We start from the raw sequence: 24,296 nt of genomic DNA on the forward strand, positions 1-24,296 counted from the left end.
GGGAAGGCATGTCAGAATCTTTTCTCTACAATGTGTTTTACTATCTGAATAATAATAATTTAAAAAAATCTTTCTTAGGACCAGGCAGTTGTATACTTTAGTTATAATGAATGACTTCATGTTAACCTTGCTAGTTTAGATCATTTCTGAGGGAAAGTATTGTAAATGTTTTTTTCATAACCTTGTTGTGTTTGAATTATTTGTACTTTAATTGTCCAGACAATAAATGAAAGTGTGTAGAATGGCTATGGACTTTCCACATTTTTAACCGTGTTCAGATGTCGTAGTGATCCCAGCCACACCTTCTATGAGGGAGATGTTAGTCTGATCTCAGAAGCAAGGTCTTGGAGACGAATGTCTTGGTTGGACCAGACTAAGAATATTCATTATTTGTTTTTTCTCCTTCTGAAGGCAAGAAGGAATCTGCCATTTAAGATGTTTGACACCAAAGACCAAATTGTAACTGTGATTCAATACCTTTATTTGAATGTGGGAGATGCTGAAGGGTTTCTACCATATACGATGTTTTTACACAATGAAAATATTAACTCAGTATCAACTTTAAACAAAAGTAATGAGAATTTCAGCATTAATATTTTCTAAGTCATTTAGTTTGACTTTTCTATGACCATGCTGTGAATGTCACGCGAGATGAAACAGTGTACATACCTGCTGTACAACAGTGTGTGACCACATTCCCAATTTAATTCTTTTCACCATGTTATAACAATTGATATTTCAGTTGACTTGTTTGAATCCCATTAATGCAAATATTCAGTTCATGTTTATGTTATGTAACATTCACTAATTGAGAATGTGTACCTTGTAAAACTGCAGCATTGAATCTCGTAACAGATTAGGAAAAGTATCAGTGGGCTGGATGGACTGTGCAATTTTTCAGCTCCTTCACCTATTAATAAACTCGTGTTTTTGTGAGATTAAGTTACCCTGTTGATTATAATAATTAATTTCAGGCCCCAGCATGAGTTGGTTCTTAAATTTATGGCTGGCTTTATTCATCCTTAAATCAATCTGCCCCTTCTATGGTGTGAAACACAGGAAGCAGTGGCTCTGTTTAAAGACTTGGCCCTGAAGCATGCCTTCCATTGATCTACACAGATGCACACGTTAGGGCTTTAACATGCACCAGTCCAGTTCTTTTTATCTGAACTTACTTTGTTTTAAAAAAAAAAAAACTACCCAGGCAGTAGTGCTTGTAATAGAATGCCACCAGGTACACCACACCATCTGTTCCCTTCACCTGATTTTTTTTTTCTTTTTTTTTCCTCCTTTCTGCTGTGTACCTCACATGGCCAGACCAGCAGTGAGCAGGCAGCATGGGATGGGCTGGTTAAGGCAGGAGCCTGTTTGTGCTCTGGAGGTTGTGATGTTGACTATGAAAGGGCCTAATTTCCTTACATCCACTTCAGGCTCAGCTGCTGTTCTTCAGCATCTTCTTGATATGAGGTGCCCATGTCCCTGTTACGCACTCATAAACACTCTTACATCAGCTGTACAAAGGCTTTTATGCCTGTTTAAGAAAAACAAAAAGCCATGTTGGTGTCATGGCTGTGATATGTAAAGTCCTGACCTGCTTTAGGAGAGCAGCACACCTGTGTGCTGGATAAAAGGGGCTACAAGTGCTGCCTTTGCCTGCACCCATCCTGCCTGAGCAGAACCAGGAATTCCTACTGAAACACAGGCTCTGCTCCGAACCACTGCTCCCTACCACTCACTCAAAGTAATCAACTTCTATATTCCTTTCATGAAAGGGTAATCACTGTGCAATTAGCGAGCCTGCTGCCTAAATGGAAAATCACCTGGGGGGTTGGAGCGTGCTTCCCTCAGTGCTGTGCTTGGGCTGAATGGGATGGGGTGAGGGTGGGCAGGGGCTGGTAGGGGGAAGGCCCACAGCTTCTGCTCTGGAAGCCTGGCTTCCAGTACTACGGCAGCAGGTCTGTCACATACAGACTCATTCCTGTTACCATTAATTGCTTCCATTGGCACTGCATGGGGGCTGGATGGACCCTGCCTCACCCAGGTGTTACTGAGCACTTGGCTCAGCTGTGGGGGCAAGAGAGAAAGGCCTCGGGGACTGTCCCTTTTTGCCATCACCTGGAGCAGGCAGGGCTGTCACCTTGCACGTCCCCTTCAGTGGCTGCAGTGAGGTGAGGTACAGCCGGGTCAGCGAGCGAGGACTGGGCAGATTCGTTCCCTGCCCTGAGGAGCTCAAAGCCCAGGCTCACTGCACAGCAGTAATTCATTGTTCACTGGGAGCAGAATGAAAGAACAAATCCAGAACATTACAAAAGCTTTGCCGTCTCAGGCTAATCCAGTATTTCTAGTCTAAAAATAACTGACTTCTGAAACCCAGAAGTGATGGAGACAATGCAGCCGAGCTTCAGTAGGTTCTGAAGTGGGCAAAACAGGAGCTGCTGGGAGGAACCAAAAGCAAAACCCACACACACCTCACAGGGCGCGCAGCTCCTGCAGCCCAATGCTGAGCACTCGCTGTGATCCCAGGGGTGGTGAGGGGTCACTGCCACCGCACGAGAACCACGACTATTGGTGTGACAGGCACAGCTGAGGCCATCAGCAGAAACTGCGTGCAGGGAGCACAGAGGCTGACCCACTGAGGTGTCACCGAGCTTCTGGAGCTCCTGTTCTCATATCCTGCATTTCAGAAAGCCCGAAAATGCACCGGGAAAAGCTGTAGGAAGGAAGGCAAACAGAGGGACAGACACAAGGTCCAATTAACTTAAGCCAACCACATCTGATGTCAGACAGGTTCATCTATCATCATATTAGCAATTCTCTGAAATGCCCTTTCAGCAGAAATAACTGGGAAGAGGATGTAAACACACACGTAAGCAGCTGCTTTTCACACAAAGCTTGACATTTTGCCATCTACATGTATCACATTTGTAAACAGCACATTTTAAAGAGCTTAAACTATTTTGTATTAACATTTAAAATTTGAGTGAAATTTAAGAGGCTACAAATTATTTCCCATTGAAATAGCAAAAGATCAAAATCCCAAGTCCGCTACCTGAGCTGCTCCCCAGCAAAGTGCCCTCCTTACATCACAGCAGTGGGATCACCAGCCTTGTCCTAGCTCCTGCTGCTTGCTCCCAGGTACGTACAGCACAAGGCCACTTCCTTCTGTCCCTCAGACCTAATGCACACCAGGTGCCGAGTGCAGGATTCCACCCCAGAAGCCATCAGCGTTGCACCAATGGCCACGAAGAGCCAGGATTCCTCCCAGCAGCAGCTGCACAGCTTCCTTTCAGACCCCACAAGACTATCAAATAAGGACATTTATTTCAGTAACGAACACAGAGATCTCGAGCTCTTAGACTGCACACAGGACTGGCAGCGCTGCTATGTGCTATAGAGGAGCACTGAGCCTTCTCTTCCTTACACTGTGCTTGAGTTGCACAGGTCCCAGCAAAATGATATGCAAGAATTAGCTTTTTACAAACAATGCAATTCTGATTTTAAATCAGCACATGAGACACTTAATTAATTTTGTAGGATAAGGAATCTGTTGCAAATATACAGTGGTACACCCACACATCACCATCTGCTGTGGAGAATTAAATGTACAACTCACAAATGAAATCCTGCAAAGTTGGTGCAAAAAGGTCCTTGCTAGAATTTAAACAAGGCTGTAGAAACTTGCAAACACACTGCAAAAGATCGTGAAAACAATAACAAATTTGTCCATCTGCGAGTAGGTTCTAGCAAGGTTGGGCTTCTGTTTTGTTTGTGATGTCTGTTCATTTGCAATAATTGCTGCAACTGACAGTGCGAAGCCAATGGGTGTGTTTGAACTCCTGGTGGCCGCAGTCACTGTGGAGGTGCTGCCAGTTCACACCTGGTGCTGTGGGTTTAGGGAGAGTTAGGAAAAAAAAAAAAGAAAAAAGATAGAAATCCTTTTTTTTTCTCTTCAACTTAGCCACAATTTTGAAAATTTGGCAAATCTCACATTGGTTGTGGATGTTTTATTATTAGAATTATTAACAAACACAGTTCTACTGAAGAGAAAAAAATAAACATCAACAAATACTGCTGCCATAAAAAAAAATGCCAACAAACACAAATATCTGTTGTATCTCTTTGACTCCACTGAAGCCTGATGTTCCTATTCTAATATTCCCTCCTCTTTTTTTAACACACTAATTTAAGGTGTGCTCTTGATTTTACACTTGGCAGAGCCACACAATGTCAAGTCCCATGTCCTGAGCTCCTGCCTGTCCTTTACTGAGGCAAGGGGCAGAGTTTGGGATATGGCACCGAGCTGAATCACTATTCAGAGGCAAGAAAGGCAATGACTTCTGTGGGCCAAGGCTACCAGCAGAACATGCCTCACTGCTCAGTACAAGAGCTGCCTCAAGGCACACATATACGATGCTACCAAACCCATCAGCATCTAGAAATCTACACCACATCCCCAGTAACCCATGAGGTCATGCAGGAAACACAGGGCACAGCTTCCCTCTGCCCCAGCCACCATGTGCTCCACAGTGGTGTTCTTAAGGGACATAGCAGAATTTTTCAAGAAATGAGAAGACTACCTAAACTCGTTCCAAGGTGTGCGTGCTTTCTAATGTGTTTACCCCCTCACACCTGGGAAGGGCTCTCAGCACACACACAAGTATAATTTATGCTAAGGGGCCTGTTACATGTTTTGCTCACATAAAGTGTGTTGGTAATTAAGGAAAGCAGCATCAGAGGTACAACGTGCATGTGAATGTGCAGAAGGGATTCTATCAACTGAACGAACGCCACTAAAGAGTATTCAAAATCTCAACCTAATCAGAAACCTACGCATATCTATATGTATTTATATCAATATCACAAACCCTGTGACATCCGCAGCACTGCTAACATTCTGACGAGAAAGCAACTGAACACAGCTGCCTTGGGCAAACTTGCATGCATAAAAAATGAAGTGACTTGATTAATCAGTGAAAGTTGCTGAATCATGGGCTCGCAGCCATGCCTGCATAGCCTTGGCTATTGGTGGGGAACCGTCAGTGTGGGATTTAGATGAATTTCCATCAGCTGGTCCATGGGCCTATGTGACCCTTATCTTTGCCAGCATTTTGATGAGAAATATAACCTCTGTCCTGAAAAATGAGCCTTGTCAAAGGGCTAGAAGTGTGTAAAGGGAGGGAATTGAAACAGAACTGTTAGAAGAAGACATATGTTGGAAGAAGAGAAAGGAAAGCTGGGAGCAAGAAAACCCTGACTCTACTTGGAAGCCACCTTGAGTGAAGGCAGTGGAAGCTGAAGGTAAATTCCTACCTGAGCAAACACCATCAAATTCAGCAGTGTCACCAAATGAGCAGGAATAAAGGTGGGCTGGGAGGGAAGCCAAGGCAGCCAGGCAGTGCAGCCAACAGAAAGGTGCCTTGTCAGAGTCACTTGGACAGCAGTACAGCCACAACAGGAATATGGGAGCACTTCTAGGTCTCCAGGGCATAATCTGCTTTGCCGTGACTTTTCAAAAGACAGAAAGGCCAAGGAAAAACATAAGGAGCAATTTTTTACCAGAAGAAAAAAAAAAAGAAAGAAATTTCTAGGGAAAATGTTACTGTGACACTCACCACAGAGGCTCACTGCACAGCACACCCTGCTCTGTGTCTTGCAATCGCCATACCCTCTCAGGAGGATGGAGGCTCTGAGAGAAGTGCCCTCCTTCTGTGCCAGCCTGTGTTTGGAGAAAAGAAAAAACTCAGAACTGTGCTTCATAGGGACCTGCAGGGCTGTGCCTCAGTTCCCTCTGCCTTCTTCCCCACAGAGCACAGCACAGAAGCCCATGATGACACATCTGCCAAACCCTCCCTGCCAGGCAGCCGGTCAGAGGCTTGGCTTTGCTTTTTCAGAGCATGTGGGGATTGTCCTTGAATCAGCATCTAGAGCAAAGGGAAAAGAAGGGCTCACAGCCTTTGTGCCAAACCCCATCCCTTTCCTTTACGTCAACTGTGCTGCACTTGTTCACATTATGTATAATGTGTATAATGGTCACATTAATGTATATTATATATATAATGAGTTCATGTGCCAGTAATAGGAGAGATTGTCAAACTGCAGTAGCTTATCTGTGAAAATAGCCAGAGTGATGTTTTGTCAGCTAAACTGAAGAGGCAACACTGAACAGGTTGTTCCCTGTGCTAGAGATCAGTACCTCTTCGGATACTCAGCTATATACTTCAGTATGAACTGCGTGTGTATTTTCAATATTAAAAGATAAAATATAGTTCTATGCCATGTAATAAACTAAGTTTGTGCAACGGAAACAGATTTTTACAGCTAAGTAGAAACCTCTTGAGAATAGGAGGTTTATAATGGAAATGCTGACAGACTCTTAACTATAGCAGTGGGATCTTCCCTGCTATTATGACCAGATAAACCAACAAGGTAATTCAATGTAGTATTCCAGCTCTGAGACACTAGCATACTCCTCCTGGTCCCAGGTGCTGGGGGAAAGTTAAATATAAAACTTAATGAAAGCACAGTGACTGACTGCGGCGCTGGGAGTTGTCCCCGTGCCAGGGACTGGAATTGCATCCCACAGAGGTTCACGCAGCGGCTGGGGCCTGTTACAGCCTTCCTAGCTCAAGTCACAGTGCCCTGTAATGAAGCCAGCAGAGAGCTCACAGATACAAACCCACTCACTGCACTTGTAGCAGGCCAAGAAATGAAGAGGAGCGCAGGGCACTTCCAGTGCCTACAGCATATGGGGCTGCTGGCAGAGACCTGCACTGCTCCCTGTGAGATTGCTCCCAAAGCCTTCAGTTTAGCAACCAGGAGATGGGGACACCAGCTCCTCCAGCAAGTAGCAGCTGTGGACAGCTGGGGCATGCCTGGCCGCACGGCTCTGGCTCTGTCCCCTTTCCCTGTCTGGGAGGCAGCAGCGGGGTTGTGCCGAGCTGGCAGCAGTCCCCAGCTCGGGGCTGAATAGAGGACAAAGCTGGCGGCAGCATTTGCTTTAACACCCAGGAAAGCAACGTCTGCCGCCCCTTTTTGCAACACATATAGAACTACCAGGGCTTCAAGGAGGCGCACACAGTGCTCCACCTACGCACGAATCCTGAGCTGCCTTCCTGAGGTCGGTGGGCTGGTAGCACTGCCTACTGTCAAGACCGTCTGACATTCCCAATTACAAGACCCTACTTTCAGCTGCTTATAACTGTCATATTTTGACCAGTAACTTGTCATTTTCCATTCTGGGCATCTGCCTCAGGCTGAATTTTTTTGGAAAGCTTCAGCCAAAACAATGTAGCTATTCCCAAGGGCAAGGCCAGGGAACAATGCACTGTTTTGTAATGGTAAAAGAGAAAAAGAACTGACATCCTCTTCTTTAAGATGCACCACGTCTCCTCATGCTTTGGATAGGGGAGCAGAAATGTAGCCGACTTGTGACCTTTGTATTAAGGATGCTCCTTTCATTGCTGCTGTGAAAATCCATGTAAGTGTGGCCAAGTGAGAGCACTTGAAAAAAATCCAACCCGACTTCCTCAGTAAAGACTTTCTGCAATGGGAAATCCAAAAAGCATTGCAGATCCTGTCCTGCAGCGCTTGCCTTGCCCAGCAGCTCACCCCAAACACAGCAGTCCCTTCCAGCCCCAAGCAGAGGTGCTCACACAGCACTACCCTCAGCACAGCCTCACACACCGTGGGTTACCAGGTAGTATGACCTGTCCTGAGCATCAGAGCGGTTCCCCATGGCCCTATCACTGACCTGTGGGCATGAAGATCACTCGTGTTCCAGCATCCAGACCACAAGGGGAATTAATTCAGCCAGGTTAGCATAGAGGAGACTCAGGCCAGGTTCCAAGAGAAACTGCAGCCACAAGGAGTGATAGGGACAGTTTGTTGGGTTGGGTGAAGATAGTGAGGCCAGGCAGTGGGACGGGGCGGGAAGCCCGGTGCTGAAGAGTGAGAAGGGGACTGAGTCTTGGGAAATAGTAGTGGGGGTTGTGACCATCACAGTAAAGAGATAGACCTGGAGAAAGGATGAGACACAGGGAAGTAGGCAGATGATTTGCACCAACCGGCACCGCTGGCTCTCCTCTCCACTGCTGCAGCACCCCGAGGCTCGCTGTCAGAAGCTGCCAGACGATCTGTGTGATCCTGCCACGCCCGGTGGAAAGCAGCAGCTTCCATCCCCAGCACCACATGGCTCTTCTGAGTTCACATCCCAGCAGCAGGAGCTCTGTGCTCTGGCAAGCAGATGCCAAAACGAGCAGCACGCATTTAGCAGCCCCATGCAAAACATCAGGGTTAAATGACCGCCACAGGCTGACAGAGCAAGAGCTGGCAGCAGCCACGTCTGCAGGACACCATTCAGCTGCCTCACCCAGGACTCTTCCCCGTGCCCACTGCAATCATCACAGCCCTCTCTGTTTCCACAGCACACAGATAAGCAACCTGCAGAAAGAATGTGTGATGCTCAGGGATTTCCTACACATGTGGGAAATTCCGGTCTTTCAATATGTCCTTTGAACAGAGAAATCTGGATGAGAGAAAATGGAGGGCATTCTCCTCCTCAGAGGAGTTAAATGGTAGTTAAATGGTGCACTGCCTTTACAAAAAGCTGATGTTTACTACTGCAATACATTTATTTTTAAGCTCAGGTCATCTGCTGTAAAAAATTACTCAGACCATTAATTTTGGAAGCCAATGCTGAGAGATCATGAATGTTAAGAATTCTAATTATATTGGGTCTAGGAAATTTAATGAATAAAAGAGACTTTTCATAAGCATCTCAAGCCGTAATATTTTAATGCTATTGGCATTAATTAAAATGTCTGGAATTTTTAAAAGAACTCCTTTCCTTTTCCTTTAAATTTTTTACTTCTACCGCTGGAACAGCTAAAGCCATGAAAAACAATGTTCTTTGTGGTTGATCATCTCATTTATAATCATGTCATGGCAGCAGCAACCTTTTGCTGAAATTCTGTTTATGCTTCAAAAATTTCCCCCTAATAACTCTGTCCCCATCCCCCCCCATCACCAGCATGCCCAGATTTGTCTGCACAGGGCTGTGAAGATAAAAGTCCGGATGATTTGGCACTGTACAAGGGACTGAACTCCCTTCAGTGTCTGATTAATGGTACTATCCATCTCAGAAGATAGTGATTCCCTCCTTTACAGCTTAGGGGAAAAAACAGACTAACCTTTGAATTCATACTCCGTCATCTTCCTCTGACATTTGTGGCTTTCTGCAGGACACAGGGCTGCAGCAGAGCAGCAGTAGTGCCATTCCCATGCTGAGCATTACCAGGAGTGATGAGGACACCCAGTCTTCTGCTTCATGGGGCTTGGGGATGGGTTTGGTGCCCTTTGCAGAAGTATTGGTTTTGCAGGGAATGCAGATACAGTGCAGGGCATGCAGGCCATGCAGCCTTGCTCCCTGCTACATATACTTCCACCAATTGCAGCTATGCTGAATGCAAGGAGAGAGCACTGCCATGACTCTGAGCTCTATGATGGGGGCTTATAACCTAACTTGAGAGCCCAGAAACATCAAAGGCTGTTTTGGTCTCTCCTTGAGCTCACAGGTTTTTATTTGGATCTTTTTTGTAACTATACACTCGCTTGCTGGTTATTAATAGTGGGGCCCCTCACCTTATTTGATGCTATTCTCACTTTTCTGAGTGTCTAATGAAAGGAGGCACACAGGAACTGCCATGCGCTGCTTAGCCACTTGGCTTGATGGAGAATGGAGTTTTCCAGCAGCTGGAGGCATGGGAGCTGCTCTTGGTGCAACCGTCATCTGGGCAGCGGCACATCAGGCACAGTGCAGAAAGCTGCCTCCCTTCTGGGGCACTTTCAGTTGAAAAGGCCAAAACTATGGTTGCCTGAAAGCAAAACAGTATTTTCTGATGGATCAGGGTAAGCACGGTTTTCACTAGAGCAGCAAATAACAAAAATAGGAGGTTGCTTTTTATTTCCACCGAATCGGGCACAGTCTCCTCTGTCTCCGAGGCACTTGGCACAAAACAATGCTGCTCCTGTTGGGATGCTGCACGTCGGTGCATTGCAGAGAAGAGGCAGGTCACAGTTCCCTGGCAGCATTTCCCCCTCCACACAAATATGCCAATTCAGCAGACTTCCCAGCTCGCTGTGCTGATTCCTGTGCTGGGCACAGCCAGGTGTCACACAGGTGAAGCTGTGCACAAACATGCAGGAGGCCCAGAGGGCTTTATCTGTTTTCTCCATGCGGCTGAGAGAGCACTCAAAGGCGCCTGCTGGCTTTGTATGTTCGGTGCCGTGGAGAAGAAAATCGATGTGGGAACTGCAGATGGCTTCAGTGTTTCAGGGTAATCCAGGCTGCCTTCCAGTGAAAACAGAACTGATTTACTCTTAAAAGCTTAACTTTACTGACCATTATATTTTATCTCATTATTCAAAGGCAAACACTGAGCATTTTCTCAACATGCCCAGTTCTTTCAGGTGGAAAGGGGTGAGAACCGTTTGTGCATCCTGTCAGTCGTTTTATGACTTCACGTGATTTCAGTAAGCTTTTCTTCCCGATGTTTTTCCATGCTCTGGGATCCAGTACCATCTTCTTGTTTACTCTGCACTCCAGTGCTATCAGCCATCCTCAAGTGTTTGTCTCATCACCTCTGAGACTGCTCCCCTACCCAGGAAAACAACGAGGGACAAACTTTCTGCACTCTTCAGGCTTTTTCTCCCAAATAAGCCAGAAAATAATGTTTGGCTCCTATTCTTAGCTAGCTGTGGACTCCCCGCTGAGACCCCCTGCCCTGTCAAATGCTGACTAATCGTGCCTGCAGCAGAAGTAATCCAAACCAGGGAGCTATTCAACAGCAGCAGAAGGATCCATTAAAACAGATTATGCTCTCTGCTGCCTTTCAGCCCTCAGATGAGAGGCTCAGCACACCGAGGCACTGCCCTGGGGCACAAGTACCCAACAAAGCCACCCTGCAGAGTCCCCTTGGTGGCTCTGTGAGGCTCTTGCCTTCAGCAAATGGCACAATTCAGGCCAGCAAGGTTCGTGTGTGCCAAGGGACCAGGGCTGCGAAGTGATGCTCACGGGCATAGTCCTGGAAACTGCTGGGATATTTTTGTTTAGCTTCCTTATCCTTGGCACACAGGTAGCAAAGCACCTATGTATTTGATTTGCAAGGCTTCCTCTGCCCACCTTATTTAATTGTGTGACATGAAAGCCACGGCCTGAGACAGTAGGACAGGCATATGCAGAGTGTACCTATTTACCTTGCAGGTTTTTAAACCTACAGAATTCAAATAGGCTATGTAAAGCAACAAAATCTACACAATTTAAATTGGCCTGACTTCTGAAGGCTGCAGGTCCCAGGACCTGAAAGAAAGCCTGCAGCTAGACTGAGTAACCGAGGGAGGTCCTTTCAGCACACGAATATCAACTGAAATTCAAACGTACCTTTACGCCTAGTTTTTATCTAATTTCAGTTTCACACAAAATAATGTTGCCCTAGAAATAAAATTCCCCCGTATGTCTGCCACAGCTCTACAATGGCCATTTAGCGGAGCGGTAAAGCAAAGCATCAGGTACTTGACAGCTCTCTTTGTGTCACTCACAACATGCCTGCTAATTCTAGAGAGCTACTGCCATGTACTCCAACAGAGTTTCTTTGCTTTCCTGAAGCAGTTACATGACTTAAGAGTTTGGTCATCTCTTCTGCTAATAGGAACTGTATATAGGAACAGGACACATGTAGAAAGCCCTGCACGTTAAAATCCAGCTAGCTCAGGACACCAGTAATAGGATCTACGCAGCTCTGCAAAATGAATTTTTATGATTTTCCCAGCTTAACATGGTAGCATTAATATTTCATTACTAGATTTCACTATGATTTTGGTCCTGTTACTGTCTCAACCAATTTATTGCTTGAGAAGGTTATTTTTAATCTTCAGCAGTAACTGAGAATATACCCTCAGAAAACCTTTCCCAGTGTGGAATTTCTTTGCTATTTAATTGTAATTGAGGTGATGATGTATTCAACAGCTCTTTATAAGAAAAAAAGATATACAGCATTCTTAAGGGGGTGGGGAGGAGGCTTATCTCTTAGTTTCTAGATCTCTACCTCAATGAAGATAGAGAGTATAAAGGCACAGGCCAGATTTGTTATTCTCTAGGCATGTAATGTAGGACCTTGTGCCTCAGAGCCGGTCCTGGCAGCCAAAGAATGAGAAAAGGCCAGTGGCTGCCCCAGAAAGGTATGGGGATATATAAAATGGGAGAGGGGTGCAGGGAATTCTCTACTGACCACTGATACAGGAAAAGGAAAAAAAAAAAAAAAACCCTCTCTCTTCCCTGCCTTGAAAATCCAGGCTGTTCCCAGGCAAACAGAGAGAGGCACAGAACTGCCAGCCCAATCCCACGGCAGAGGGTTTGTCTAATTTAAAACGTTCACTCTGTGCCAGCAGGTCACCATAGGATTCCTCCTGCCTGATCTGCTCAGGCTCTTCCCTGAACTCACCATGGAGAAGTATAGTTGTGCACAGTCCTTCACATGTACCAAAATGACATACCTAAGCCCATACTGGTACTCCACCTTTGAAATGTATCCTCGTCACAGCAAAAGCACAGTGCTGATGCAGTGGCTGTAAGTGTACAGCTTGGCAGAGCATTAATATCTGTAGACAATATTTCAAGACACAGATTCAACATGTTTTGATGCAACAACCTCACAAAGGTCTCTCTGAACACCACCTCATCCTCCTCCTCTCTCAACCTCAGCAAGAGCCCGGAGGATGGCCCTGTTCCTCCTTCTCCATCAGCTTACCCAGAAAGTATCTGTTCTTCCCCTTTGTCATGTCAGCACAGCTGCAGTCACAGCAGCACCTAGCCCAACGACAGCCTGAAAGGATCACTGTGGTACACATCACCAAATAAGCCCGAAGTTTCAGTGCAGTGCATATAACAGTAGTGACACATGTCAACAGCACTCTGTCAGATCTCAGTACATTTAAGGTACCTGCATTTTGAGGTGTTTTACTGTTCAAACATTTCTCCTAAAGTTCCTTCTGTGGTAATCATAGTTCTTCTAATCTAGAGGCTTAAAACCAATTCAAAGCAGAACTGAAGGACACAAGTATTGCACTCTGACATTTCACAGTTCTCTAAAATTTCCCAGCTCAGTGCTGAGTGACCCCAGACAGAAGATATAAATGAGTGCATCAGTGTTCATAAAAGGAAGCTTTGGGGAGAAACCAGGAGGTGGGCTCATCATTATCCCTGTAACGAAGTCCAGAAATGGCACTAATCCAAATCAAATGGCCAAACTTTACACTTACAGTACCAAACAACTTGTAAATGCCTTCCTCAATTCTAAATACTCAGTATATTCTTTATGGGGAAGATGAGCAACAGAGTAGACTTCCCAGTGAAAACATTTTCTCCCATAATCTTTCCTCATCTGAGGATTGTAACGAGTGCAAGGAAATTACAAGCTGCTGTAAAAATTACAGAGACTAAAACTACCATTTTATCCTGCATTAGAACAATTTTAACATTGTTGGAGGAATACATCTTAGCAATTTTAAAATTATTTGAATCGTGACAGAAAGACTCACAACTGCAATATTTATCTTTCAGATTCATCTTAGGGTGTTCCTGAAAATGTGTGAGATGTCACATTACATGGCATTTTTGGGGGACTGGAGAAAGTCACTTTGACAAGTAGCACATGTAAATTGCAGCCATTGATTATGGAGGATTTAATTTTATCTATTCTGCATTCTTGGTACGATAAATAAAAAAGACTTCAGCGGTTACTGTAGGACTGCAACAACTTCCACAGAAATGCAATTTATAGTCACACATTTTTTCACAGCGAGCTTTGGCATACATTTGATTAAATTCTGCTTTCCAGAGCACTTAATGAGAATTCTAATTCTCTGGAGATTTCTGTAGGCATGACAGGTAAAGAGGAGTCTATCAAGTCATAGCTGTGATTGTTAGTACAAGGAGCTGGCTCCTTTGAAGAAAAATAAAATTCATAAGTATGCATACATATCTTTGAATATTGCCAAGATACATATTGGCAGAGCAATAAATAGTATGAAGATTTATTACCTCTCTATTTATCAATGCATACAAACCCAAGACACTTGTGAGGTACAGAGACATTCAGGAACATGTTTGAACTTAGTGGCTCCAGCAAATTGTATTTGCTCTGGGTTCTGTCAAAGAATTTGAAATCAATTCAGTCTCTAATATTCAACAAGTCATCTCATTGCTTGCCCCGCGTGCCTGATGGGGAATGGCTAGGAACTTTCTCCAATGGACCCAAAGTTGTCTCCTGGCTGTAGGCAACCTACTGCTATAAACCAACAGGCTAAAGCAGCGAAATACCTTTTTCTTACCTGATTTTTTTGGTATCATTTCACCTCTGCTCTCAGATTACGTTCATTTTTATAAGGACTGTCTCATTCTCACAATCTTCTCCTTGAAGTAGCTTCGCATAAAGTTTCATCCTTTTGGTAGGAATTCTGTGGATCTCCAGTCAATATGGTTCATTCCTCTATAAATCTGTAGCCACAACCCTAGGTGGGGCAAATGGAGAGTTGTTAAGTTTGGCAGAGAATTTAGTTTCAGAAGAGTTTTGTCCTTGCACACAAAGCTAGGAGAAAGACAAAACCTCCCACAACATAAACTGTTAGGAGAAACTCCTCGGAGCTGCAAAAGTTCAGCTCTAACATTGTGAAGGTGGAACCCTTGGAGAATGAGGGTATTTGATGATGTAGCTGGACATACAGTGCACAGCTCACATGGGTGATCCTGAGCTGATGTGCTCTCACACTGAACACAACAGTTTGCCCTATTGCAGCCTTCCTTCCCCTTGGCCTGCTGATGAAATGTGTGAGTGAAATCCTGAATATCTCAGTTACTGGGGCTTTAAGTTTTGATGAGAAAGTACTCTAGACATAGAATACAATGTGCAGATTTCAAGTCAGTGGAAGAGCTCAATATTTTACGTCCACTTTTCAGATGGGGAACCAGGGCAATACGGGCAAGAGGTCTGCCATTCAAAACAACTGGGCCACCAGTAAAAGTGGGAAGTACCCCAACGCTCACTCATCAGGTCCCAGTAATACTCTTGCAGTGGGTATTCTATTCTTGCTGTCATTATCATTAGTTCTGGAATTAAACTACAACCAGAATCCTCCTAAAGGACATAAACACACATAATAAATCTTAGAACTTATTATTTCAGTTCTTGCTATTTGAACTCAGTTATTTTTAATACTGACCAATACTCGGTAACTAATACTTAAACTGGAATTAAAAACAAAGTAAAACACAGAAACAGAAACAAAGCACATGCAAAGAACAGATTAAATATAGCTTATGCTTATGCTGATTTCCAGAAATAGGTTAATAAACACTGCTTAGATGAAAGGAGCCTGAAGCGTTAAAGAAAGAAATCAGGTCTCACTTAAGTGATCTTTTAGCAGGAATCAAATTAACAAATATAATATGGATTGCTGACGAGGTGCTTGATCATTCTCTGCAGTAAGGATTTTTTTTTATGTATATATTATATTTATTTATAGATTTATATGCATGAGTTTGTGTATGAGCTGATTCTATTAACACTTCATTTGAAAATGATAAATGGCATTTTTATTTAATAAGAAAATATTAAAAAGTCTTGATTTGCTACAGTAAGTTAGAATATACGACATTACTACGATGTGCTGTGTTTTCTTCTCCCTTAAAAAACACAAGCCTTCAGTGTAGGACTATGCTAGTAGGAAAGTATACAAACATTTTATTTAGTCCATAGGCAATTTTCCTCTAATTCAATCTGAAATGACACAAAGTATTTTTCTGTAGGAAGGTGGAGGACAAAATAAAAAGGGAGACATAAAAGAGACTTAATGAGATCGTGGAACTCTTTCTTAAGCAGTACAGCATCTTAATTTCTGGTAAATTCAAGCAACCTCCATCTGGGGGTTGATTCTGTCAGTCTGTATCTATGTCTGTCTGCCTTTATCCATCTCTCTAGGCATACATTGCTGTGGTTTGGGAGCACCACTGAAGGAAACAGGAGCCCTGCATGCAGCATAGCTGCAGAATCCAGCCCCTATTTGACAATGATCAAGTCTGACATTGACAAGCACTTATACCCCATTTTCTGGCTTTTTTTTTTTTTTTCCTCAGATACACGTGTTGTCTGGCAAAATTTAAAAATAAAACATTTAATGCTATACTGTGGTCAGTTCTCGTGTGCCTCTGCAGTGCAGGGGGGGAGGAGAGGAGGGTGGAGGCAGGCACGGCTCAGCCTTCTGCACCACTCGCAGCAAGGTCAGCCAGAACTGCTGTGAGAGCAAAGTTGCTGCCACCCAGAGCACAAGGCTCCCTGCAAAAGTTTCCTTCTCAGAAGTAAATCACCTGAAAGATCCAAGAGAGGCTGAGGCATTACTCCCACTGATTCAGGCAGCAGATTTAGCTGGCCATACCCCAATGTAACTAGCTCCTGAGCCTCAGGGCTCTCTGAAAATTTTCCATCAAAACTTTCATGGGAAGTATCTGATTTCTTTGAAAATGTCAGCATGTTTTTATTTCATTCTTGCTAGACAAATTGAATAAGGGAAATGGAAGAGATATGAGCAGAAACACACAAAAGAAAAGTAATGGCTAGGGGAAGGGAAATTGTTCAGTTTGTCAATGAAAAGCCAATATTTTCAGCTAAGTATTCTGGATTAAAGCTGTACTAGTCAACAGAATATTTGGGGAAACACACCACTGATTTATGAACAGGCCCATTTCAGCTCTTTATGGACTACAGTTGATTGCTTCTCTCTTCTCAGTACCAAGGAGATGGGTACAGGTAAAACACTCCCCCAGTCTCCAAATTTGCTGAGCCTTTACAAGTGTCACCACCCTGCTCTGGATCAGCAGTACTTGGGTTTCATCTAAGGGGACTTCAGAGTTAAAAGCTGAAATTGTTTTGTAGGACCATAGAAACAGAATGAATGAGAACAAGATGACTGAACAGAGACCACTGACCTACAGAGCCCAGTCTGCTGTTACAGCATGAAGATGCGTTGCTGAATCACTCAGATGTACCCATTTCCACAATTAAGAGTGGCTTTCCCCACAGCTCCTGTTAAATGCCTTTCCAGAAACCCATTTCTTACATTAGAAACTATTTGCTAAAACACAAGGTAAAATTACTGATGAGTGGTTTACTATTAGTTGTTTATTTATCAATATTGTCAAAGCTTAAAATATTCCTCTTCACTCCTGTCTGTTTATGGCTGTTTCTTTAAAGCCTTCAGTATGCTGCAGTGCAATGTCTATTCCCCCATCAAATTATTCACCTTTTCTCTGCTCCCGCTCTAGGCTGAATTTCTTTCAAACACTAGTGGCCAAAGTTGTTCTCCATATTCCTGGGGAAGTCTTACCAAAGCCTTCTGCACTCCAATTTTGACTGGAAATGCTTCTTCTGAAATAGTGCCAAAATATATGCACAATTCTCCTGTATCAGTCCAACTAACAAGCCTTACCTTATATTAGAAATTGTCATTAGTCCCCAGCTACATGACCTTGCTACTTGATCTGTTGAATGTAATCCCATTTAAATTTCCCCAGTCCTTGAGGATATTTTATTTGTATGGTCTGAAGTGCCTTGCTATTGACAATTCCCTCCCAGCTTAAGCCATCAGCACATTTCTCTAGCAGGTTCTTATTCTTTTTGTGCCTAGCTGATTAATGAAAATATTAAGCGATATAGGTCCCCAGAATGTGACTTCAGAAACTCCATTTTTATCTCCCTCTAACCTGGTATTCCTTCTTTCAACATCATCTGTTATCTCCTTTAGGCAGTTCCTACCCATTTTACAATTCTGGGTATAATCTTTATTTTTTCCAGTCAAATGACTCTCCATGTACCTCTGTGTCAGATGCTTCTCTCACAGTGGATATACATCACATCCATTGCTATGTTATTTGTCTAAAAAGATCAGGATAATCTAAAGAAAGATTATCAAGATAATCCAGTAAATCTGCTTTTGGTAAACCGATACTGTGTGTTATCCCACTTCTTCCATATTCTGTGTTCTCTATTACTCTTCTTTCCCAAAGCCTGCCGTATTACTGATGTCACGTTAATATACCTACACCTAACTAGATTACAGTTTTTCCTGTCTTAAATATAGGAATCGTGTCTGAAATTTCTCATACCACTCCTACTTGAACATATTCCAAAATATTCTTCAAGTACGAATGCAGTTTCAAATGTCAATTCCTTCAAACTACTGTGACACAAATCCCAAGAAACAACTCCTTGATTTTTGCATCATTTCCATAAAGCCAATTTTTTCCCATTCAAGTCCAGAGTCATTGCCCGAATTGGCTACCGAAGCACACAAAATCATCAAATTTTTGGAAATCATCTGTGCTATCGTTAAATTCATCCCCTTTTAGCCATCCACAGTTTCTTTCCTTGCTATCATCTAGTCTTGATTGTTAAAATACTCTACCATATATTTTAACTTCTTTTTCAAGTTCTAAATTGATATTAAATCTTACCTTTGCAGTTTTAGACCTTAGGTTTCCTGTTGATCAATGTATTTCCATTTCTGGAAGACTGCCATTTTTGAAGTTACAGAATTTTCTTTCAGTAGAAATATCTGTAACAGAACAATATCAGAAGAACATTTATTCTAAAGCATTGCCAAAATTTGTTATTACCTATTATACAGCATAACGCAATTTCTTTATACTTACTTACTTCAATAGTGCCTTATATTTGAAAAGTGTTGCTTCACAGATTCAGTACAGTAGATTTACTGAAGCCTAACGTTCATGTCTGATTGGAAAGCAAACTTCTAACCCTGTGAGCAGTTGATACTGCGGATTCTTCATGGCCCACCCGCTATGCATATTGATTGGGCTAAAATGTAACCATGCAAAGTGTAGCTGCAGCTGGAAATGTCTCTCAATCAAAACAAGACTCCTGAATCCAGATTTAATCTTTCTCTGTATCAGCTTTGCAAGTCAAAAGAGGGTTTCACTAATAGTCACCTTTGAAAGCTCACTTTCAGATCTGCAGTCAAACTCAGCCTTTATTTTCTTCTCCCTAATCACCAGCACCACAGACTGTATAATTAGCAAGTGAATGACAATTCAGGGCCTGCTGCAAAGCCCGAAGAGTGAGTTCATTTGACGATCAGGCCTTTTAATTGAAACTGCAAAGAGGATATAGCAATCCACCCCCTTCTCCATAGCAATTTTGACTTTGTAAGGCTCTGAGCATAAAAGTATATTGTGGGGTCTGATGCGTTTTTTGTTGACTAAAGGAAAAACAACTCTCTAAAATACACACTTGTCAAACCTTCAAGTTAAACCATGAGGCTGCACATTTGCAAAACCCTTTTTTCTGAATACAGTCATCCTTAGAAAGGCACAAAGTTCTGGAGCTTTACAGGTTTTTGAAGCGCATTGCAATCCCACAAACGGCCCAGCTTATTTGTATCATGACAAAGGTTAGACTCAAATGCAGTACAGATCTTATTGCATTACCAAAACATCTATTTGTAATGCCAATTCATTTTATTCCTAATGTTGGGTATACTAGATATGCTCTAAGTTGATGAGTCTTTGCCAATCATTCTTCCGGGCCGTATATGAAAAAAAATATCCTACTGCATCTGTACTAAAGGGCAAAGCACTTGTCTTAAGACTCAGCTTAAATATAAATCCACCACTGAACCTTATCTCATATTAAAACCAAGGATTAAATGCTGTGACAAATTAGGGTCTGAACTCTAAGGCACCATGTGAAAAGTAAGAGCATACCTGCACACCCAAACTGGTGTGGCTGTTGTGCTGTGTAGTGTTACAGACTATTTTGTACAGCTGCTCACAATTATCTATCCCTCTAGATTATTTATGAGTATTGGCATCAGAATAAAGTCGCATTTACATATAACTAAATTATTTTGGTGTAGCTTTTTCATATATATATAGTATACCAGAACACCTGTGCAATTCATACACATGATGCTTGAGTAGAACTGTTAGTATCTCATGAAAAATTAGTATCATCTCCTGGTTTCATACACAGGAACTGAAGCTTTTACGGGATAAAAGGTCTATTTGATACCACGATTGGGATATTGCTGCCAATATCAAGTGCACCATTCCAGCCCCACACAACTGGACAGTTCACTTCAATATGACATGTTTCTCTAACTCATTTAAAATTCTAAGTTCTGCCCCCCTGGAAATTCAGATTGTAGTTTCTCTATGCAGTTGGAATTAATTAACATTAAACATAGCTCCAATCATAATTTTAAGTATCTTATGGTAATATGCAGTAATACCCCTGCTTTTGTATTGAAAAGGCTATTCCTATCTTAACACTTAGAGAAGACTTTGAATGTCCTATATCCTTGGTACTGATTTACCACCTCAATTAACAGGAATGTGTTACTAAGGAAGGTGGTTTATTTCTATTTTTCTTTATTGGAGTATTCTCTAGGTGAAGAAGTGTGTCTCCTGTACAAATAACTACCCAGTTTCCATTTACAAGTTGGCAAAAAAAATATACATTTTCTAGTGCTTCAACATTTCAGGTAAATCTGTTTGTTTTGTTCATTTGCACAGAAAGTAGAACGTTTGTTCAGATAACCAGAAGGACAAATATAATGAATTGAAAAAAATTTAACTGCAAAATACACTGCTTGGATAATGCAATTCTTAGCAGTAACTTTTTTCTGTCATAGATTTTGCTTTGATTCTTGTCTTTGTTTCATTTAGAATTCCCAGCCTTTCATTATTAAATTACAGCCTACAAACTATTAGAATTTACCAATTAGAACTGACAGATACTTTGTCAAAGTGAAGTGTTGATTTATTAAAAATATATATATATTCACATCCCTACCCTTCACACATAGTCCAGCTTACTCAGAATAGCTCCTGAATTTAGCAGCCCTGCTCCCCCATGACCGTGTACAGTGTGAGGTGCTGGTGTAACAAACTTGTTGAGAAGACAAATGCAGCTTCAGGATGTATCCAGGAAGGTATTTCCAAATGTGAAGGGTGAACACGATGGCACAAGGAATTCATATGCTTATATTCATAACATGAATAATTCTGCACCTCATGTTTAAGAAGAAAAACTTCCATGGGTACAAAGAATGTCAGCTGAGACAGGAGGGATGAGGGACAACGGCAAGAAAGAGAGGGGAAATGGCTGTAGTCAATGAACAGTTTAACCTGGAGAACACCTTAGACAGAAAAATATTCTACACTACAGGTTAATGTTGTTACTAAAGCAAAATGTACAAATAGGATAAATTTAGGCTAGAAATTAGAAAGTTTCTAATCAGAAGAGCAGAGATATTCTGGAACAGCCGTTCAGTAAGACTGGGGGAATAAAATCCAACCACTCGTATAATGGAGCTTAATATAAATGTACAGGATTACACAATTTGAGCACCTGAAACAACAGGGGATTGCCCTTCCTGCTTGTTTCCACTGTGAATTAACAATGCAACAATCAGACTTTTACTTGAACTGTTATCAATAACAATGTGTAATTTTACATGTTTTATGTATTGCTAGAGCTGAGAGCCTCTTCCAAACTCCCCCAAATAAATGCAACAAGCACAAAAGCACCTAACAAGCTTGTGCGTTTCAAAATGTGGTTAAAGTGGAATGTGTTAAGAGGAAAAGTGGAAAGCAACTGAACCACTGCTCAGGCCAGGTCCAAGCTACAGCAGGTCCCTGCTTGGGAGGGAAAGCAAGAAAAATCAACTACAGCAAAGCAAAATGCTCTCATGGAAGGGAAGCAATGACTCCTGTTTTTAAGGGAGCAAAGAAAACTATCTTCATTCATAATCAAGCAGGAAGGCAGAGAGCTTTTCAGAACTACCTCAGAAATGAGTTGAGAAAGAACAAAGTCCTTGGTCATGGAACACCTGCCTGCAGGTGGAGCCTGCCAATGACATCAGGTACCTCTGAGAAAGGGAGATAAGATTTGTGAAGGAGGGTTTGCTTCTAGTCCTTACAAGTTGAACACAGGCTAGCAGTCTTGGGGAAGAAGGAAGCAATAGGTTTAATCTACACATCATTGCTTTAGTGTGGTGGCTATGTAATAAATATCACTTTTTTAGAATAAGAATGCAGTAACTCTGAAAAGGAGCTAGCCCAAGTATTTAGCTTCTAAATTCACAGCTAGTGACCCAGAAATTCCCTCCCAGTTCTAGGCTTATTTCTATGACAAGGTTCTCATAAACAGATATGGAAAAGACACTGCTGCTCTCATTGTATCAGTACAGGAGAGAAGGACTTTGTGACTTAAATCATGTTGCATTTCAGTCACTGAAGTTGCAGAAGCAAGATGATTAGGAGAGTTATATCAGTGCAACAACCTTACGATAGCGACCAGTACAAGTTCCCACTCTGAATCAAGCCAAAATATCAGAAGTAAAAAAAAAGAAAGAAAGATGCTTCTGGCTCCTTGTTCCTATGCACAAATTTCTTTTCCATCCTGGAATCAAATTAAAGGAGCCACTCGGTGTTCAAGTCTTGCACATAGCAATAGCATTTTGATTTCCCTAGTAAAACTGCTTCTGTCATAAACTTCTGTGTTTACTACAAATGAAAAAAAAAAAAAAAAAGAAACAAACAAAACTTGTTCTAGAGGAAGGTCACTTCTGAAGCCATTTCTGTATGGGAGATAGAAGCTTTCTTTCATTTCAGAGTGGTATAACAGTATAGCCAGAACATTCTTCTCAGAGCCAAATCTGGGCAAAATTGTCATCTCTAAGAGTGTTCTTAATGAATTATTTTGAGAAGCCACTAACACAAAAGAAAATCCGTATATAAAAACTATTTCTTATGCCAGCTATGAATTTTCTAACTAAAGGTGACAATCTTCATACTCTGCAAAATGTGCACAGAAGCAATAAATCCAGTATTAAATAATAAGTTCATTATGCCTTTGGCTATACTGCAGTTTCAGCTGGCTTTTCCACATTATAACCAGTCACTGATATGTATTCTTCAGATCCACAGCAATGGCAGAGAGTTAAATTTAGGAAATAAAGGAACAAGTTCTTCGTGATACTCTTTTTGACCAGAAGTACGCCATACAGGAACCTATCTTGTATTTCATTTTGACGATGTTTTCCTATCATTTCACTCAAATTATCATTCATGTACAGTATTTATTTTTAATTTAAAATTAAAACACTGAATAATTAAGTACCATAGAGAATACTAATGTGTGGAACAAAGTGGGACAAATAGACTCTGTCTACAAGATTTCTATGATCCTCTCCCCATTAACATAAGCATGAGTTCTACTGGGTATTTACATATTAGATTTGGCAAGCAATAATACAATGAGAAGTAATTTCTGCATTAATATTTTCTTTTCAAATAAGACAAGTTCCTGAACTTGTCAAACATAAATGCAAAATTATGAAAAACAATCTTAAGCAAAAACTCTTGTTATTAAAATGCATGGCAACTAATTATTGATCTGATGCTATTCTGCATAAAGACGACATGCTTGGCTGAACAGAAATATTTTAAAATCATTAATATACATGTGTTTATTTTACTGAATCTAAATTGGAAGTGGTAGATTATTCTTATTGTCTAATGAATTAGGAAGTGTGACAATACGCTGTACGGTGCTGATGTATGATATCTTTCTCCTTATACTTTCTGCCAAATTAAAACTAAAACACTACTGGAAACCTTGAACAGCCATAATATGAAAATCAAATGTGAATTGATATTAGAAAAACCATAGTACCTTAGATTGCTCCAGGCAAACACACAGAGATACAATACTAAACACTGTCTTTGTATAAGAAAGGATAGGAAAAAATCTCTTATGGGACATGCTGCCAGTTGAAGCTGAAGCCCTGTCAAAACTGCAGTTTCTTCTGTGGGAACATGGTGAAATCGAAAATCTTTGTGCAGCTGGGGTTTCTCTTCCCTTCAGTTTTTCACTTAAAACAAAAACCTAAGTGAAATTCAGTTCGCTGTAGATTTGCCAATGCATCATTTCACTCTAAGGACAGATTAATAATTTCTGAACTTATTTCAACTGAATTTCATGGCCAAGATATCCTGTAATTTTACATCTCCCCACAATGACCTTTATACTGTACTTATTTTACAAAATATCGCTGGCATCATTTTTTCTATTCCAACAAGCTTCAGAATACATATATCTTGATATTACTCTGAAATTACTACAGTGTGGAGTGCTCCGTAAATAATCAAAGACACGTAGCTCATT

General features: G+C 41.8%; 1 long non-coding RNA gene across 1 annotated transcript; it reads right to left on the reverse strand.

The window, feature by feature from the left end:
* Window positions 1-394: 394 nt before the first annotated feature.
* Window positions 395-18,667, reverse strand: LOC104912453. The gene is made up of 5 exons (XR_794685.3): window positions 18,560-18,667; window positions 14,386-14,565; window positions 5,613-5,716; window positions 5,311-5,505; window positions 395-3,883 (listed from the first exon to the last, which is right to left on the reverse strand). It is a non-coding gene; the product is annotated as an uncharacterized LOC104912453 (long non-coding RNA).
* Between the last annotated feature and the right edge of the window lie 5,629 nt (window positions 18,668-24,296).

The sequence above is a fragment of the Meleagris gallopavo genome, chromosome 10 (assembly GCF_000146605.3).
Source record: "Meleagris gallopavo isolate NT-WF06-2002-E0010 breed Aviagen turkey brand Nicholas breeding stock chromosome 10, Turkey_5.1, whole genome shotgun sequence".
NCBI classification, from domain to species: domain Eukaryota; kingdom Metazoa; phylum Chordata; class Aves; order Galliformes; family Phasianidae; genus Meleagris; species Meleagris gallopavo.